The sequence below is a fragment of the Phasianus colchicus genome, chromosome 13, assembly GCF_987193195.1.
Source record: "Phasianus colchicus chromosome 13, bPhaCol1.hap1.1, whole genome shotgun sequence".
NCBI classification, from domain to species: Eukaryota; Metazoa; Chordata; class Aves; order Galliformes; family Phasianidae; genus Phasianus; species Phasianus colchicus.
In genome coordinates, this window is record NC_143448.1 from 15,328,870 (window position 1) to 15,344,737 (window position 15,868).

Here is a 15,868-nt window from a genome sequence, read left to right on the forward strand (position 1 = left end):
CCCTCTTCCATATATGCTAAATTCCAGCTGCAGGCCGGACTGCCTCTGAAGAATCAGAGCTAATAGCAAAGTAACAGTCATATCTATTGGCTCTTTCACCAGCATTTCACAACAGATATCACATGATTAGGTGCTAAGCGGGACTATTTGCACTTCTGCTTATAGCACATGTGATTATGTAATTCTGTGTAATGCCAAAATGGCTATTTAAGTAGCAGCTACACAAAACAGAGATACTGGTTGGACAGCACAGAAAATACAATCTTAAATAAAACTATCACAGTAAAAGTACACAAATGCATAAACATATATATGTGTTTGTGTACTTATGCACCTTCCATAGAATGTTTTCCAAATGTGGACACACTGGGTGTTTTTTCCCAAAAAGATTGAGTTAACAGTTCTAAAGCAAGACTCTGCCTCTCTTTCTCCCTAGAAAAGTTGTGCTTCCTTACAATACAACTTGTGGTTTGACAGATCCTTAAAACCTAATGGATGAAGTCCTTTGAGTTTATGATCTCATCTGTCAGCTGCTGCTGATGTTTGTCACCATCTGGCTGGCACTAGATGGCTCTTTCAGAGTTTTAGGTGAGGTAGCATTGCACGTATTTGAGCACTGAGTTTGCCAGAGGTTTAAAAGCTCTGTCTGGACAGGCACTTATGGGTAGCTAAGTGGGAGAGATGTATGCAGACACACTGCATAGAGTCACCCTCTGTCAAGTTCCTCTTATGGAACTGGATGAATAACTTTCCTTGCCCTAAAATAATACAGAGGAAGGTACATCCCGTTTACATTTATTATTTTTCAGATGAGACACGACCTATTTTCATGGCATAGGAGCAGAGCTTCTGTGAACTTTGATGAAGCATCCCACAAAGTATCAAGGTTACTTAGGAATGCTGCTGTATTTCAAAACATGTCCCTCTAACTGTATGGGCAAAGTGGTGATGATGATAGGAGTCTCCCACCGAGGTGCTCCACAGAGGTCAGAAGAAGATCACCATTTGTTTAATTTAAATAAATCGATTTGTTAAACAAGGAGCTGCCGAGATTATACAGTTAGAGGGGGGAGAGCAAAGAAAGATAATTATTTTTGTTTGCATAAATCATTTTCTTATTACTTGGGGATCAGGGTGGTATTGTTTGGGTTTGAGAAAGGAGGGCAAAAGAAGATAAGTGTATCAATTTGCTGATCAGGGTTACATGGGATTTTGCCTTTGGGCTTGGCTAAAGGAAAGAAGATCATTACTTTTATTTAAATAAATCAATTTGTTGTGATCAGGGATCACATGGGGTTGTGCAGTTTGCAAGGAAGGCACAGGAAATTCTCTTATGGATAGTTTGGTGTAGAACAAATATTCAAACAGTCCTCTGATAGAAGGAGAAAGGACCAAAAAATACCCACCAACTTCAGGACACCAAAGCTATGTTTAGGTTTTGTTCTTTTTTAAGATCCCATCTTTGCTATCTTGTGATGGTCTCCATTTTGATGTACACTTTTAACAAATTGAGTTACGGTTTATGTATATAAAACACATATTTAGATAATGCAGATAGATAGACAGACAGACAGAAAGACAGCAGCTAATAGGACCTGATCCTGCAAAAGCTCTCATATTGCTGTAACTAACGGGAAAGCTGTAATTGCCTTCCCAGGAGGTAGGACCAGTCTTCCACTGAGGAATATTCACTGAAATCAATGGCCATTCTGTGCACAGACACTTTGAGGGCCTGATATTTGTTGCTTCTTTTCTGAGGCGATTAATGAAGCTCTGTGTGTAATTTTAAAGGCTCTTCATGAACTAACTGGAAATCTACAGCACTGAACATCAGCGAACTCATATCCAAAACTAATAGGCTCAGTATTACTGCCAAAAATTGACTAAGCGCTCTTTGTGCCTGCAAATAGGGTTCTGTAGGCAGTATCCTTCTATCTGCCTTCAAGGGATAATCTCCTCTTACAAATAAAACAATTGTTTCATTTGCTCGTTGCAATGGTTGAATGAGGCTGCAGAAATGAATGTCACTGGTTTTGAACGTTCCAAAGTCAACCAGGGGAGAACCTGGGGAGTGGGGCTGCATTCAGCTAACACATATTGCTCTATGCAAAGCTAATTTAAAAATGCATTTTCACAGGTTTGAAGGCAATTCATGCAAATTAATGAGCAAACCATTCTTAGACACATATTAGAGATATAGAAGGTCTTAGGTTGGAAGGGACCTCAAGGTCCCCATCCAATCTTGTTCTGAACATCCCCAGGGATGTTCCAACTGTTCCAGTACCTCACCACCCTTTATGTCAACAGTACCACTCAGGTTGGTGTCATCAACAAACCTGCTGAAGGTATACCCAATCCCACTGTTAAGGTCATTGACAAAGATGTTAAACACCAATCCACAAGATGGAACCCTGATAGACACTTGTCACTGGCCTCCACTTGGACATAGAGCCACTGACCACAACCCTCTGGCTACAACCATCCAACCAACTCTTTACACAATGGATAGTCCAGCCTTCAAATCCATATTTCTCCAATTCATAGATAAGAATGTGGTACAGAACCATGTCAAAGGCTTTGTACAAGTCCAAGTTCTCACTATATCAAATAAAAAATGGCCCAACTGTAGCACTTAAGTAAAACGTCTGTATATGCAGGAACAAGGTGTACCATACACTACCTTGGAGTAAAAAGAATGAACAATCTAGTTAGCTCTTTAACAAATTAAACACCGTTAGAGTAATTACAGAAAATAGTGGGCCTTAACCATCCCTTGGGTGATTTCAGAGCCAATGGTGCAGTCCAGAGGATGAATTTGCATTTATAACAAGAATGATAAATCTAACTAAACATCTTTATTTTTACAGTACGTTAAAGAAGCATTTTTATTTAGTGCAGTCATATATCTCCACATTATTTTGAAGTATGCTCCTTTATTGCTTTTATGTCTTCAGAATTGCCTGAGGAAAGCATCCTTTTCTCCCTGTGTTTCATTGTTGCTACCCTTGTAGAGCATAACATGCACAAACTTGATTATGATTAATTGAGGGCTCTGGCAAATTATGTTTTTATTCATTTCCATCTAAGTCTTCCATCTGCTCAAGGAAAAAGAAGGAAATTTTACATTTATAAGGACACTTAGGGCTTTGTGGGTAAAACATCAGAACAACATGTTCAGCAGTAATGGCTACAAGTGAAGACAGCCTTTCTTCACTTGCACTCTTGCTCTTAGATCATCAACACAATGCATCCCCATCCTACAGGGAAGGCTGACGATAACTAGTCAAACTGCATTTGATCCAAAATCCTCCTGCAGAGCTGGAATTTCAAACTGAATTAAACAAGTTTAGAGTATTGCTCAATTAGATCCTACCACCAAAGGATCACTTAAAGGAGTTAAGTACTAGGTCTGTAAATATAAACACCTGTGTCCTTCGGCACAATGCATGTAACATCAGGCATGCTATTTATAAGAGGCTCTGATGAAGTTCTTACCCAAGGTGATGCAGCTGCATAGACCAGCCCCATTAGGCCTGGTGTACCACATCAGATAAGGCCCTTCCTTCAGGGTTTATGATTCAGATATATATGCTTGCCATCCCTGGAAATTGGCAAACGAGGTTTCACTTGGCAGTCTGGACTTTGCTTAATAGGATGAATGACAGAAACAAGAAGTCGTGTTTAACTTGTATTAATGCAGGGAGGAAAAGGCAGGGCTTCTTCACTTAAAGACAGCCTTGTTCTCCAGCCTTGTTGATGCATAGCATGGAGTGGTGCCGTTGGCTAATGAAAGAGCTAAACTATTTAGAGATCTTCTTCTCCAAGACCAGGGACTTGAAATAACAAAACAAAACAACAACAAAAAAAAATTCAGCAAAAAAATACAGATATGTTCTGCCAATTGTAAGCCACATCAGACACAGCTTGTGCCAGACAGCTAGCAAGGATGTTACTTCAGTGCTTCTGTATATGGGCGGACAAGAGGGGAGGCTAAGTATCAAAACCAAGTTGTTTGTGGTCCAAGCGAACCAGGGCACATTTACAAGTAGATATAGAAGCTACAAATCCTTTGCCAAGGTTTGCAAAAATCCTTGTCATACATGTACTGACAGCAGTGCTGTAAAACCTCTCAGCAGTATGCTGAAGGTAATTTTCTCTGGTAGCCTCAAAGTAGATGAAGAAACCACTTTTTCTAACTGACATGGTTCGTGCAGTACAACCATCTCTGTGGAAAGGTTTTTGGGTCAGGCCTCCTCCAGGATGAGTGAACCAAGTACAGGACGGCAGATGAAGGCCACAGTCACTGCCAGGTCTACAGGGAACATAACGAGCAGTCTGTACTTAGCAAGGAAGGATGTTCTTTTAAGTCCAAAAGGGTTTCAGTCCCAGCTGAGTTGGCCAAGTCACTTAAGCATTTTGGTTTCTGGGCTCACAAAACAGGCTCATTTACTCACTGCAGTGACACAGTTGCAGAGGAGCTGAGAGATGCCTGATGGCTTTACCAAGAAGCAAACACACCTCCAAGCTCAAACAGGAATGTGGGGAAATAAAGTAATTTGATGACAAAGCTGCTGGAATTGGACTCAGACGCCCCTGGAAATGCTGTCCCAGCTGGCTGAAGGTGCAACACAAGCATCTTGCTGCAGTCCCTGTTCCCTTGCACGTGGTGCACACATAAGGGCACAGGAGTTCATCCAGTCAGTGTGCGAAGCTCTGCATGAAGCCTCTTTAATTGGGCTTTGTGTGCATGTGTGAATACCATCCTGATACTTACAGGGTACTCAGGGAAACATAAGAATGGCAGCACGGCAGAAATGGAAAATGTATTATCATTCACATAATACATTTGATATCTGCCATCCCTCCCCCTTTTTTTTTTTTTTTCCTGCTGGCTGTGTTTGTGATTGTATGTGAAATTAATTTCTGAAGAGTTTAGCTAATAATTAGTGGTGAGAAGATGTTGTCAGTCCCTCTAGAAAACAGGAAATGGTTGTGGCTGACAGTGGGTCACGTGAGTGCTCCACTGCTCTGAGTTAATAAATATTAATCTCTCTGTCTTTTAGGAGTATTGTGCAATATCTCTGATTTGACATGGGAAATGATCAGTCCATGCCAAAACTATTCCTGTTATATAAAAAGGCATATTTTCCTTATTTACATTCAAGATGATATTTTTCAAATTAAAATGAATACATACAGAGATTAGATCTTCTCTTACACAAATCTATGCAGGATGCTATTTAGGGTGTGCCTTTTCTGCTAACAACAAATTCTTCCAACATCAGATAAAACAGATTTATCATCATATTCCTATTTTATCTTCTAACTTTTGCTCGGTTGGAAAGCATAAAAGAGACAGGTGACCCTCCAGAAAAAAAATCTGCAGAAAATGGATTTAAATCAAGGCAAAAACCCACAAGATCACTTGGGAGTTGCCAACTTTGCCAAAGATTTTGCCTTGAGCAAACTATTTTCCTTCTCTGTGCCTCAGTTTCCCAGCTGGAAAGCAGAAGGTGAAGGAAGGTATCACAGTGCTTTCCCTTCCTCTTTTTATCTTGTCTGCTCCCCCTGCAAGCTCTCTGCACAAGGCTCATTATGCTTATAGCAGATGGGGGCTCCAAACTCAGCTGGAGCCTTCAGGCATTGCTATAGTATAAATAACAGTAATGATGATAGAGTGTTAAAACAGACAGAACGTGTTCTTTGTTCTCTGAGATGGGATTCAAACTGTGGCTGGACTCCTATTTAACACTACCAGCTAGTTTATTTATGAGAGGATTTATCAGAAGTGGTCCAGTTTAATTTTCTCTAATTCACACTGCATGAAAAAATGGCACTGTCTGATTTTAATCTACAACCTGACGATGGGGCTTCCCAGAACTACAAAAATACTACATTCAACGTATCCAAACAGCCATTGTAACACAACAGCACAGGCTGATGATGCCTGCTGCCTCATAGCTCTGCTCCGTCCCATCTCTGCCTCATTTTCCAATAGGATCTCTGAAGGCCAGAACCACTGAAACAGTACATCAATTATTAATGGTAATTAAAAAATCTCAGGCATTCAGGATCTTTCCTGGGCATGCTGACTCACAGAAAGAGTTAATCTTTTGTTCTTACACCAGTCTTTTTATTTTTTAACCAAGTGGATCTGTGTTTGTTAAGCTGGCTTCTTCCTAAGGAGGAAGGAGAGGGAGAGATGGTGAAAAAATGCTGTCTTTTTCAAATGGAACAAATGCATGAAGTTAAATCTAAGTGTGCATTGACAAGCTCACAGATTATCGTGCGGTGAAAAATAATAATACAAAAAAGATGGAATCTACAAACCAATAGAAAAAAGATTCAAAAGCAGGGCAATCAATACCACCCTGAGATCAACAGGAAATGCTAAGAATAACTGTATATCATGTGTGGCTTCAAATTTATAACCGGGACATATAATCCCATTGTAAGAAGAGAGTCAAGTTCAAGAACTTAGCCTCTACAGTAAAGCTCTCATTTTAACTAAAGAAGCTGAGGTCGACGGCCTCTCAAATGAAACAGATAAGGCGACATAGGGTTCTTGTCAGAAACAAATGTTATGTCTCTCCCTACTGAAAAGCTTAAAGATATTATCAGCAAAAGCCTAGTTGGGCCTGAAATGGGTCCCAGAGAAGTAATATTAACCAGGCTCCTGGCAGATCATTTATTTATCTCAAGCTAAATTCAATAAAGAGAGCCATATATAAGTGAGGGAAAATAATGCAGCTGCTAGTAATTTATCATTGGATGGAAAGTCATTGTTATCCTTATCTCTCCAATGATGTTCTATTTCCAACTGGTAATGAATTATGGGGCTTGCCACATCTTTACTATGTGACAGGTCAACACTACCTCATGGGTACTGTACTGTATTTATGCAATCAATAGGGAGTTTGCACAGAAAATATTGGCAACCATTTTGTGAGTGACCTAGAGCAGTATGGCCTTATGATCATTGCTGGTGGTCAGTGGCCATAACAACATTTCTGTAACCCTTTAAAACAAAGGTTTATCTGAATGCTTTAAAAGTATTTTTTCACTCTGCTCTCTGTAAAGCCATGCATGTAAAGTGGACTGTTAATTGTAAAACATTCTGTTCATTGAAGATGGCTCAGCCACTAAAGGGATCTTTCCTGTTCTTTTGTTGCACTTATCAGAGGGATTTATGAAATCAAACTTCAGCACAGACTTCTCAAAAATAATTTGTGCCTGTGGTGTCTGGGGCACAGCAAAGACACAAGGAGCAGAGGTCTGGCCAGGCTGCTGCTAAGACATAAGGGCAGGCTAATGAGCAGTGCTGGGTGCCCCATGGCTCACCAATTCCCAGCAGTTGTAAGGAAGTGATGCAATTCAACACTGTGTTTGCCTTCCCCAAGTCAGCAGTGAGGGACCCTGCAAGAAAAGCAGTGGAAAACAGAGCTACCTGATGGATGGCTCCAGGAGGAGCACCCCACTGCTGGAACACCTTGCAAGGACACTGCTTCTGAAAGAGTCCCTCCTCTGGCTCCGCTCTTCTCCATTTCTCTACACTCTGAAGTTGGTTTTCATTATTCAAAATAAGATACTGTGTGATCTGAAAAGTTTGATTTTATACTAAAAAATGAGAAATACACTTTCTGAGTTCTACATGGGTTTGAAAGGTGAGATAGTTTCCCCTTGAGCCGCCTTCTCTACTGATAAACGAGCGATAAGCCATTTGTGACCTCAAGTTGTTTCAAGAGATGAACAACCCAGAAAACCCCATTTTGCTATAATTTTTTTTTTAGTTAAAATTTCTAAAAATAGAAAAACACAGCTCCTCCAAAGCATGGCAGGAACGTGTTTTGAAAACCAAAGGGAATGAGTTTCACTGAAGAGAAGCAGCAGCAACATTGATGGGAAAAGTTCTCACAACCAATAACTTAGTGATCTGAAGCCATGCAGTGAGGTGTAGTGGGGCCACCGAGACTGATCTCACCAACATCTCTAAAAGAGCACAACAGGACAGGATCATCCCTGTGACACATCCAGTTGAGGCAACAAGAGGAAAAGTAAAGCTGTCGTTTCCCATTATTATGGGAAAAGGAAATTTGGATACACTGGCCAGCTACAGTTCACTTAAATAATGAATTAGGTCACCTAAGTGATATTAGGTAAGGTGGCTCAGATTAAATTAGATGAAAAACAAAGGTGAAGAGCTCTGTCCATTGTTATATACCAGGCGTGCTTCCTGGTTGCAGAGACACAGCGTGCCTGCTGGCATGCAGGCATGTGCAAATGTGCCTCTTTGGCTCTGCATGCTTAGGAAAGTCTTAGTAATGGAAAAACAAGGGTGTTGGAGGTGAAGCCTGAAGTCCTTTGGCAGAGCAGTGTGTGCAAGAGTTTGACCAGAGCCTGCTGGCTCGTGCGCTGGCCCAGCCTGTGCTGTCGGCCTGTCAGCTCTGCCAGCGCTAACACTCATTCACAACGATTCAGAAAGTCAATGAGAGCATTTCCATATCCTGGAGTAAATAACGTCGCTTTCCCATATACCGACAGAGATATAAATTCCATATGGTTTGGCTACACAAGGAGGGGTCTTTCCCAGATCACATTAACACATGAAAACTCTGATAGTTTCCTATCAAGAAACTCAAGGGGTCATCCAGCTGATGCCCTTTCTTTTAATTGCTGAGAAAGTGTAATGGATTTTTACTATTTAAACAAGTAATATAAATAGCAAAAAAAAAAAAAAAAAAAAAATCTAGGTGTCATATCTCATGTAAACCGAGATAATCCAGAGAAATAAACTCCCAGAAATCAACTATTGATTTCTGAGTCTATCAGAGCCAGCAAGGAGTCTGCTACTCATCAGATACTCTTTCTCATATAGTTTTAAACACACTGTCAAAATCGTGTATAGTTTCTAGCTCCCAGGACTTTGACTTATATACCAATCACTCAATTCACTTTTTAATTTCCATTGTTTGGAGTCCTATCCTAAAAAAAAAAAAGAAAAATTAAAGAAAAAAAAACCAACAAAACCTAAAATATTGACTTAAAACTACTTAGGTTTACAGAGGTACACTCTGGTAAGAATGATGTATGTGTTTAATAATATGTTCCCTGGCTAATAAAATACTAGATTATTTTTGGACTACAGAATTTAAATGGAAGGAAGTTTAACCATTAGGAACCTGTTTACTATTACCAAGGGAATGACTAGTTGGCAGGTCAATAGCTATCAGCAGAAATAAAGAACCACAGCAGCCACCTGTGCTTACAGCTTGTCGCTGTTGGGAAAAAAATAAATGAAAGAGCAAAAACAAAGAAGTAAAGCTATGGCATAATGGTTTTTTCAGGTTAGGAAAAAAAAACAAACAGAAGACACTGCTCTGGGACTACTGATTTCAGTTTAGTAGAAACGATAGCCAGCTCTTCCGTGCTGTTTAAGATGAAATAGGCAGCAAATACCTCTGTGAAACTATGTCTCTAGATGAAGAGTTGAAACTGAAACACGCTGCAATATCTCAGACAGGTTGTTTGTGGCATGGGTATTAGTTATAAAAGGAAGTGTGCATGCAGGGAAGCTTCCCCTTACTATGTGAATAGTCCCACCATTTAGCCAGTTGGAGACTGGCCACCGAGAGTTGAAAAGGCCAGAAGACACCTGCTTCAAGAGCATCCTTCCTCTACCAGATGGAAATATTTGGAGCCTTGAGAAAGTTCTCACTTATTGTCATTTGAATGGGTCAGAGATAATCACATCTGCAGAAGAGCTGCACTGTGTCCCCCGGGCCAACAGACACTGGGCTGAATCATAGTTCCATTGGTGTCAATGGGACTTCCTTTGTGAAACTTGACCATGAGGCTATCTATTGCCAGCAGGGAACATTTTGAGAGGCAATGAAATCTTGCTCCTACCCAAGACAAACTTCAGTCCTGAAGTTAAATGCAAAGGAGAGATTCGGTTTTGGTTTTTTTTCCCTCTGATTTTTCATTTCCACATGAGGATGATTTTTCTCTCCTTTACCAGTCAGTTATGGTAAACACATTTTTCTGACCTAGAAACTTCGTTGTGTATATATGTGTGTTTGTATGCACTGTGTTGACATCTACATTTCATTAAAAGTGAATTAGCATCATTTGTTGATTAAGATATTCTCTACTATAATCATAACTATCAACTGTATTAGTAAGTGAAAGCATGGTAATGGCAAGTATTCTACATAATGTGTACAATGTTGTTTACTAAAAACACAGATTAAAGTACCAGTATCACCTAATACTGAAATATTCAATATCTGGGTGATAAGATGAAACTACAGAGGAACTGATTTTTTTCTTTTATTTCTTGCCAATGAAACGCAAAGAAACTTGAAGTGCTGAAGTTTGGATAGTTTCAAGAAGTTGCACTGTTCAGAAAGGAACAATTCTTCACTTAGTAAAAACCAGAGTGAAAAAGCAGAGGACACACTTATACTTCCCAAAGTCATTATGATTGATCCAGTCAAAATGGTGCCAGTGTGGGGGTTTTTTTCCAGATAATTTTCTATAATCACAAAATTTTCGATGATTTTGTTTTCATTGCAACTCATGACAAAATTATTACTTGCCTTCCATTTTAAGGGCTCTGCATGTCATACAGATGCAGCAGCAGCAGCACCTGCAGAACGCTCCTGTGCTCCCATCCACCTCCTGGTGACAGCTCCTAAAGGCCTGTTGAAGTCAAATGGCACTTGGCCAGGTTTATACCAGTTATCCCATCTACAAGTTCACAGTGGTTTAGCAGCTGTTATAGATATTAATGGCAAATCAATTGCTATTGATACAATCATTGTCCTGATCCACAAGCAAAACCTTAAATAAATGGACAAATACTAATTTAGGCTCCAGGTGATCAGGATTTCTTCAACACACTTGTTAGTATAAGCTTCCCTTCTGAACTTTGATAAGACACAGAAGAAAAAAAGAAGGAAACGATCAAGGAAAATGATTGCTGCTATGGACAACCTGCATTTCACCATCCCAGGTCCTTAACTTTGATTGTCTAATGCTGCCCATTTTTGGTGCCCTGCTCCCTGTTTGCACAGTGAAAGATGACCGCAGTGCCAGCTTGCTCTCATGGCTCAGAGCCAGCAAATGGCCAAGGAGCTCTTCATTATGTGAGCCAAAGAACACTTCCACAATAGTCTAAGTTAATAAGCAAGGCAAAATGTGATGTTACCTGAAGCTTGCCACTTGCCAAAATGCTATTGCTAATGAGTAAGCAAAGGCTGAGAGCACTGCTCTGCAGCATGTGCCACGTGCTCCTGTACCGAGCAAACAAGTGCATGGCAAGGCATGAAATCTGCATCCTGGGGCCTCATTTCTCAACAAAGAAATGAGAGCAATGGATTCAGCAAACTTTCAAAAGAATAAGCTCACAGGCTTTGACCACTGCAGTCCCAGGGAACTGCACAGATCTAACTAGCAGAGGTTGACTGCAGCACAACCAATGTAGCTCCAGGATGCCTTTTCAGCTTGCACAATCTACATCTTTATTGTTAACTTCTAGTTCTGTGTTGGCTTGCTAAACAGCATTAATATCTTTCAACCTCACGTTTTCCCAGGTTGAGGCCTCCAAGAATAAAAAGAAATACTTGAAGTGCCAAAAAGTTACGTCATTGAATAGCATACAGGAACTTCACTGCAAATACTTAGAAGAAAAAAAAAAAATCCTGCACTCAGGGTGCACTGTTTTAATGTACAATTTCTTTGAAATTCTGAAAATACTTGTGTGCTGATTTGTTAACAAAACATCTCAGCATTTGCAGTCCTTAGTTCTGCCTGAGGTAATATCGGAACTGTGGAGAGAGACACCATTAGATTTTCCTTCCTCTTCCCATAGGGCTCAGGTTCTGTAAGCCAGGTAGTTGATCCATAGAAACAAGCCACAGTCAGTAGTAAACTATCCAGGACAAAATCCCTATCACAGGAGTCTTTAAACCAAGGTCAAATGTACTGCTAAACTATGTGCTCTAGCCCTACCACAATGCTGGGATCACCAACTGAAATCCTCTGGAATCAGCCACGATGATTAAAATGATTCCCGCTGGCATAAAAATCTGCAATATAGGTGAAATAGAAACTAGGGGCGAAATTTGTCCAAATGCAAAATCCTGTGATAAAACTTTGAATAGAATCCCAGCCAAAGTGCTTAGAAAGTTCTGGGCCACCCTGCATCCAGTAAAATTTTTAGGGAAAACCCCCTGAACTACACATGCAGAAGAATTGCTATGTCAATTCTGATTAAGGTTTTGTTTTGCATATGTGAGAGGAAATAAAAAGCATCGCCTTCTGCCCCAGGGTCGCTGCTGGAAGAGAAAGACCAGCTGGGACCTCTGGTGGAATGCAGAGGAAGCTTAACCTTTATCTGCCTGCTCTCCTTGGTATTTGGTGGAGGAGCACTTAAAACGTGCATCTCCAAGGGAAAAAAAACCTCGAAGGAAGCTCTTTTGACCCAGCAGCAGGTTTCAGAAGTGCTGCAGCCAGCGGTGGAACTGCTGCCTGTCCTCTGGGCTCCGCCAGGTCCTGGTGAGTAAGGCAAAGGCACCAGCGTAGGACGCACACGTCAGATGTGGGATGTGAGAAACTGGTCTGGGAGCCCAGCAACTTTTTCAGTAATGCCTATTGTAGAGTAAGATTTATCGAGGGAAATGCTGACTCCACAACACACTAATAGAAATAGTTTGTTGAAGGGCAAAACACATGCAACTGCATGGAGACTCAGAGTGCTTTGGGAAGCACATGGTTTTAGCAGACCTCAATTGGCCAAATCATATTTTTGGCTCCCAGAATGGTCAGCTGTCCTCTGCTGCTTCTTCACTGGTACACAGCACCAGGTAAGTGGGCAGAAAGCAGCCACAAACTGCACAGGGATGTTAGCAAACACACAGGTTCCCCCACAAAGGGATTATACCACTCTTCTCTGTAGTCTGGAATGCACATCATTATGTTACCAAACAAAGGAAATTATGCAAAGATAGCCCCAGAGGCAGAATAACCATGATCCGCTCATACTTGTGAATACTGGGCAAATATTTACTAGCCACAACTAATTACCTGTCTCTGCTCATTTTGTTAAATGATCAAAGTAATCCATCCACGCACTGCGTGTGAATGTGACTATTTGTACAAAATCACATCCATTTAGTAGCACTGCAGGCCCAGATCCTGCAGTGTGCATCACTATTCACATACAAGTGATCTTATTGAGGGAATTGCTTCTAATCACTTAACAAACACCAGGACTGCAGGCTGCAGCCCGACTCCTGCAATATTAAGGTGAGAAGGATGTATAGCAGAGCAAGGGTAGGATCAATTGTTCTTAGGTTTCCTCTCTTGCTCATCAGCCCACCTGACACACATGAAATATTTGTGAAATCGATTTCAGAATGACCAGACAAAGCATAGGAAGTACCACAGTCAGTTCATCAGCTGGCTCTTCCAGGAACACTTCAGGAATTAGAATGGGAGCACATTACTTCCTTTCCCACTGGATAACTGCAGTGCATACAACAATAACCCTTGTTCTCAGAGATGCTGCCTTGCACGCTGCCTCACTCACTCGATGAAATGAACATCGTTTGCCCCCTTTCAGCAGCTGCTGTGCAGACCATTCTATAAGCTTAAACTTACTTTCTTCCTCTCCCAGTTTCTTCAGCGCTGTGCAGTATTTTGTATCAGCACTCACTCATGCTGAGGTCCTTCCAAATAAGTTCTCTTGAATCCATTACTCTCATGCAATGGCATTTACCCCTTCAGAGTGTGAGGTCAGTTCACCTTCTGCACAGTGCAGCAAGAACTGGAGACCTCATTCTGAGTTTGGCTGTCTGAAATGAGAGCTGTGCTCTCAGCCCACCTGGAGCAACAAGGACAGCAACAAGGCCTGATAATTGGGGCACTCCTCAGGTACTTTTCTCCTGCCCAAAACAGGTTTTGGAGGCAGACAGCTAATTCCCATCACAGGCAGTCCAGTCTGTGTTTGCTCCAAGTATGCAGCACTTTCAAAGCCCATGGTTGTACTCATCTAAGGAGAGCTCCACATATGCTCTCCTGGCTCAAAAAACAGGAAAACTTTGCAGTAAAGGTACAGAATAGGGTTCACCGTGATTTTTGATAAGTGCATACAAAAGGAACTCTACTTATTTATTTATGAAGTTTCCCTTTATTTCAGGAATTGTTTGTTGCTCTATTTGATCACAGTACTTCGCAAGCTCCTAATACTTTTGCATAATGTTCTTGCCTTCATTTGTAATCACTCTTTATTCAGTGTGGAAGATGGATTTTTCCAATTTTGTGCTATTATATACCTTAGCGTGGAAAGGATTAGATGGGTTTTCTTTTTCCTTTTAGTCCTTATTTAACTGCTTGTGCGCTTCAGGGATTTATATCCCAGTAGGTCTAATTCCAGGATTATAGGTATCTAGATATCCAGTAAATCATTTAGCAGCATATAGGCTTAAGGCAACTCCAAATAACCCCTCCAGCTAGCTCTCCAAGTTAGCTAGAAGTACTAGATTTGCATGAGAGTTATAAAGTAATGCAGAATCACCAATTTAGAGTCTGCTACTTACTTCGAAGTCACTCATAAAATTTATACCCACTTCAGTGCAAATATGGCAAGGCCTTCAAGTCCCATTGTTTTAGAAGCTTTCCTTCTTCCTAGCCAAATACTAATCAAAGTCTCCTCTTCCTCAGATTTAGGGTTCAGCTCTCATTCCCATAATGTTGTACATTTATTTAGATAAACACTGTCAGGTTGAGTTGACCTGAAATTTAGATTTATTAAAAATGAAATAAAATGAGTAACAGAAAGTGTTCTGTATTTGTTTTTCTAAATTCCAGTGAAAGCAGCTTCTTGGTTTGGACTTCAGTTTTCCTTGGCATCATCTCAGCCTGAACATTGCCGCACTGTGCTCATACGTGAAAACAAATAGGGGACAGACAAAAGTGAAATTGAGTTCCAGGTTTTTTTTCTTGTTTCAGCTTAGTGAAAAGTAAACATGTGGTGCTAAAGATCAAAAGTTTCTGAGGATCTATTATTCAGAATAATCAGAAGTAAGACTCACAGCAAAGATGAGGAAATCAATGCTTTTAACTGTGTCTTTTAACTTGCTCGTATCCCTTTAAACATGGCAAAGGGAGTGAGAAAGACTGCCCTGGCAGAGTGCTAAGCAAAACTATGATCTGTGCCAGTTCTCACCAGGCGTGCCTGCAGATTTGTCATTCTGTGTTTTGGGTTAGGTATTGTTCCACTGGCAACTACACCAGAAGCTCTGGAGAGGTACAGGTGTTTCAAGGTCAGCTTTCTGGTTTGGTTTGAGACGTGTGAGGATGTTAAATACATGACTAAAGATACTTGCAGCACTGGCTGATACTCGCTGACATGTGAGAGAAGGTGCACTGTACCTGACCATCTTCTTGCAGCACAGATCATGGAACAAGAGGCTGCTAAAGGAGTGGAACAACAGCATGGCCCTACACCACGAGAGGAAAGACCCTGGTTCTCCAGCAAGGCCTGGGGGAAGCCAGGACTGCATCTGGGGCGCGGTAAGGTGATAAACCAGAGCAGCCCTCCCACCCCTAGGGGTAAGTGCTTGTTTCAACTCTCTTTATGTTGGGTGTGTCAGAGGTGTGGGCCTAGAGGAACTGCCATGGCCAGAATTAATACGTGTTCTTCTGTAACACAGAAATGCAAAGTCCTTTCTAGACAGAGGCTTTTCACCTCCATGAGTGTCAACACAGAGTTCGTTTGAGGTGAGTTCTGTGGTGAAGAGAAAGGTAAGGTTAGGTGAGAAGCCTTCCCGTCAAACCAAACTTGACGGAAGGCCAGGACTGCAGG

The 15,868-nt window shown here is 41.1% G+C and overlaps 1 protein-coding gene across 25 annotated transcripts in view; it reads right to left on the reverse strand.

Moving 5' to 3' along the window:
- The window catches only part of LOC116243858 (uncharacterized), a 654,784-nt gene that overhangs the window by 270,044 nt on the left and 368,872 nt on the right, over window positions 1-15,868 (reverse strand). The gene's annotated exons all lie outside the window — the stretch shown is intronic.